The 4,514-nt window shown below is 43.6% G+C and overlaps 1 long non-coding RNA gene, 2 other non-coding genes and 1 pseudogene across 3 annotated transcripts; all 4 read right to left on the minus strand.

Annotated features, from left to right (window-relative positions):
- Window positions 1-895: 895 nt before the first annotated feature.
- Window positions 896-2,862, minus strand: LOC111812357. Its single transcript, XR_002817867.1, has 3 exons — window positions 2,582-2,862; window positions 1,953-2,064; window positions 896-1,116 (listed from the first exon to the last, which is right to left on the minus strand). It is a non-coding gene; the product is annotated as an uncharacterized LOC111812357 (long non-coding RNA).
- Window positions 1,187-1,258, minus strand: LOC111812394. Its single transcript, XR_002817902.1, has one exon. It is a non-coding gene; the product is annotated as a small nucleolar RNA SNORD65 (small nucleolar RNA).
- On the minus strand, window positions 2,796-2,868 carry LOC111812386. Its single transcript, XR_002817895.1, has one exon. It is a non-coding gene; the product is annotated as a small nucleolar RNA SNORD49 (small nucleolar RNA).
- A 1,133-nt stretch (window positions 2,869-4,001) lies between these two features.
- LOC111812389 lies at window positions 4,002-4,069 on the minus strand (annotated as a pseudogene).
- Between the last annotated feature and the right edge of the window lie 445 nt (window positions 4,070-4,514).

Consider the following 4,514-nt stretch of genomic DNA (forward strand, 5'->3'; position numbering starts at 1 on the left):
TATACACTGTCATGGATGCCACAGGGCAGAGGCTAAGGTAGGCCAGGTGCCACCAGAGCAAAGGCACTTGGCAAGCCCAGGCCTTGGCACAGCCTCATATCCACAAAGTGCCCAGCGGTTGAGTCTTGATGAGGACAGACTTACTGGCTTGGTTTGGGGCCTTTTACATATTCCTTTTCTACTTCTTAAAATTATCCATACTTTGAAGGCATGATTAAAACCCTCTAGAGAAGGCTCTTAAAAACCCAGGATCTGAAAGATGAACCCAAACTCTTGATGAACATCTGTTGGTGCTCTAAGGGCTCTAGCCCAATGTAGAAAAGGTTTTAGGCCTCTCAGTTTTAAAGCCTTTGTAGATAATCCCTACTCCAGCAAAACTTCTTTTTTTTCCAGCAAAATTTGAAACCATTCTTAAGCTACATTATGACTGTGCCAACCAAAATCTCACTAAAAAAAAAAAAAATTACATTACATTAATACCATCAAAAACTATATCCCCCCCAAAAAAAATATTATCAAGTGACCTCTAGATTCCAGCCACAATATTACACATTAGAAAGGCAACAAAAGGACTATGTACATTAGTGGTAAAGTACTTGCCCAACAACTGTTAAGTGCTGTGTTCAATCCCCAGGACAAAAAAAGGGATCGACATGTCCTCACATTGTACTAAGTATGGTACAGAGACACCACACTCACATGATCAAAGAAATAAAGGCAGCACATTGGGATCAAGTATAGATGCCTCAAGTACTTCACAGTTTCTGCCCTTGAAGCCTATAGTTAACATGGCAAGATGGACCACATCTTTACAAACTTCCTTTCACACCTATAATAGTCAAAATTTCAAATATTTCTAAGAATCAACACCAAAGCCATCCTTTATTATAACATCTGCAAGTATACATTTATCCTAAGACACAGATGCTCCTGTTTGTTGGGTAGGTTAATTACCACCACCCAATGCTGCATGCTTGTCCTAGAAAAAAATTGCCACATACATCAGTTCTCTTGAGAAGGCCTCTGATACAGGAGGGAAGCAGCTTGTTTCTTCTGTAGCAAAGGATCCAGTCAGAGATTCTCAAACACAATCAGTGGCAGCTTCCAGCCCTCTGCCTGCAAAGAAACTGTTAGAACCATTATCTGCTCCCAGAAGCAGTCATTCAAATCATAAATGTACTTATATCTTCAGAAAACCATAGGTTCTCCACTACCAATCTGCCAGTAATTTCGGCTAGTTTTGGTGATTTCATCATTTGTATAAAGGGTTAATGCGAAACTAATGTAATGAGTTAATGTAAAACTAAATGTAAAAAATTACTTTGCTCAACTTTCTGTGGCTTCTTCCTTGTAAGACCACAAGGAGGCTCAATGTACCATTGATAAATCATCAATAGACTGAGAGCAGAATAGGCTTACAAAATAAATCAAAGTAAAGGTCAAAATGTTTCTAACTATACAAAAGCAACTAAAAAGTGTTGCTATGGTAATCAAGACCATTGTACACAGATGTACCTTAAACAAGAATTAGACAATGCCAGGTTTGCATTCTTTTATGTTTAAAATGCCACCAAAGGGAAAACTAAAGGGGACAACAAAGCCAGGAGGATGAACCGAAGCTCCCAGGAAAAAAATGTATGCTGAGTAATGGTCACACTGTCCATCAAGGTACTGTTCTATGTTAAATGACAAATTTGTTTGCCAAACAGGATACAGTTTTTACCTTTAATACCTCTGTACTTCTAAGGCTGTCTCGCCGTTTGTCCTCTCCTGCGTGAGTATGGTCAAGTTGTCCTGGGCCCGGTAATCAAGGCTCATAAAATTTAATAATCAGATTTTGATCTGGTTTCTGTGTTGAGAACCCATAACAATTTGATATCCTCTAAACCAATTTTGACAAGCAGCTGAAGCTTAGTTCTCCAAGACAAATCACTGTGCAGGTCAAGGCTTACCTCTTCCTGGGCTGGGCAGCTGCCAGCTCTAGCACTGCACTCCAGCACTGTCTCCAAACCTGGGGACACAGGGTAAGACTCCAGAGCAGGAAATGCAAGAGAGCGTCCACATCTACAAGTGTAGTAAGACCATTCTATTAGTACTGTCCCTTAGAGCCTTACAGAAGGGGCACTTTCGTCAATTACTAAATCTACAAACCCCAAATAACTTCCCTAGTGTTAAAATCTCTGCTTAATAGCGCATCTTCAAAGGCACAAGCCTGTTTTAATATGTCAAGACAATATAAATTATTTTTAAAATTACAAAAAAAAAAATTACACTGGGGCCAGGTAGATGGCTCAGTGGAATGGGGGCTTCCCTGGCAAGAGCAGGGACCTGAGTTCAATCCCCGGTTCTGCCCAAAATAAACAAATAAATAAATTACACTGATATGAAATGTCACCAAATAGGAATTCCACAATGGTTGCTGCATTGTATGCTGTCTTTCCACTAGTTATTCAGATTAACAGATTATAAAGTCAAGGCCTACATTCACAAATACTATGGTAATCAAATGAAATTGCCAGTATCTGACCAAACAGCTGGGTATTCTCAACCACCAGCAATCTCTATAGATACCAAAGCTTACCTGACCCAAGGCCAACACACTCCAACAGGCTTCGAGCAGAAGTTGGTGGGTGGCACCTCTGTACACAGGCCTCACAGGTGACTCAAGGCATCTGTAACACTAAGCTGCTGGCATCTTCTGCCACTCTGCAACCAGCATGAATGTAGAAAGGTTGTCACAGTTCAGACCAACTTAATGCTTAGCAACAACAGCATCTGGTGCACTGGGTGACTGCAGTCAGCCAGGAGCACTTTCCTCAGTTACTGCTTCTGACGGCACTTCCTGTGATTAGTGGGATCATCAGAGCAGTGAAAACACCTCATCACTGTCCAAAATCCTTTAACTGGAGACACGGACATTACCTGAGAACAAACTACAAGTGGAAGATGGAGCTCAGCATCAAGCTCCTGGGGTCTCGAGCCTCAGTACTACCTGTATGCCCTCAAAATGAAACCCAAAACCCACTGGACAGCTCATTTCTGCAAATGATTTAGTTCATACATGTATAATGTGTGTACAAGAACACATGTGGGGCTGGAGAGGTAGCTCAGTAGAGTAAGTGCTTGCCTGGCAAGCACAAGGGCCTGAGTTCACTCCAGGGTTGCAGGGAGGTGGAATACATTCATGTGCTCTGGCTGTACTGGGGACTGAACCCAGGGCCTCCTGCACCCCAGGCCTGCTCTTATATCACTTAACTACATCTGATCAAAAAAAAAAAAAAAAAAAAGCACAGCTAATGCGGTTCCATACTGACTGTAGCTTAAACAGCCATCCCCAGTTTCTACATCACTGCAAAGACAGCGGTGCGGACAAAAGCATGGCGGCTTAGGCAGAGCACAGCTGCCGGGTTCCATCACTGGCTTGCTGTGCCGCCTGCCCCACATGGCGTGGGAGGTGATTGAGACTGGGGGTGGTGGTGAGCGCCTGTGATCCCAGCTCTCAGCCCAGGGAGGCTGAAAGCAGGAGAATCAGAGTCTGATCTATGTAGTGAGACCCTGTACCAAAAGTACAAAAAACTTATGTAGCGTTTAAACTACAACTAAAATATCCACTTCATTACATCTCAGATAACTAAATTACAGCTAAGTCACGCTGTTAGGCTGCTGGAAATCGAACCCCAGGCCTCCACTGTGCAAAGAACACCTCTAACTCTGACCTACATCTGCATCCCCCAAAGTCACATATTAAACGCACCCGACTTCACGGTGGGATACTGTTCTCATCTCCAATATTCTGCACTGAGTCAATGTCTGAAAGATGAAGAAAGAACTCAAGAGTTGAATCTGGCAATAGCGTTCAACTACTCTGTTGAGGTTTTAGTACTGTAATCCGATCAAGTATAAATATCATCAGTTATCACTTTTTTTTTTTTTTTTTTTTTTTTTTGTGGAACCAGGGATTGAACTCAGGCCCTTGCACTTGCCAAGGAAGCGCTTATTCCACTGAGCCATCTCCCCAGCCCCCAGTTATCGCTTCTAATGGCACTTCCTATTACTCGTTATCATAACAGTCACGTGACTTCCTCGTGGTCCCATTACAATACGTCTACAGTAGCGCCTTTGCGTTATTCCCAGCTACAGGCAGGCGGTCCCCAACCTACCCAGTTTTTCAGGTTGGCGGACTCCTTGTGGAGGCTCTGGAAATAGGATGCCGCTTTCCACAAAGCCCAGACTCCCGCGGCTATGGCCCTGACGAAAATCGCGCGGTCCCTGAGGCTCAACTTGCAGCACTCTGCACTGTGTAGATTATAGTCTGTAAGGGTCGAGTCGCCGCGAAGGAAGACCCCAAGAGTCGGTCTCTCATGCAAAGAACAAAGGGAATTTTATTAACTGTGTGCACACAGGGCGGTCTGAACACGCAGGAACAGAGAGCGCCCGGAACTGACCGTGGGTGGTGGTTTTAAGCTAGAAGACAAAGGGAGGAGGGGTTTTGCAAGTGGGGTTACAGAAGCAGA

Source organism: Octodon degus, unplaced genomic scaffold, assembly GCF_000260255.1.
Source record: "Octodon degus isolate 3935 unplaced genomic scaffold, OctDeg1.0 scaffold00122, whole genome shotgun sequence".
In the NCBI taxonomy this organism is placed as follows: domain Eukaryota; kingdom Metazoa; phylum Chordata; class Mammalia; order Rodentia; family Octodontidae; genus Octodon; species Octodon degus.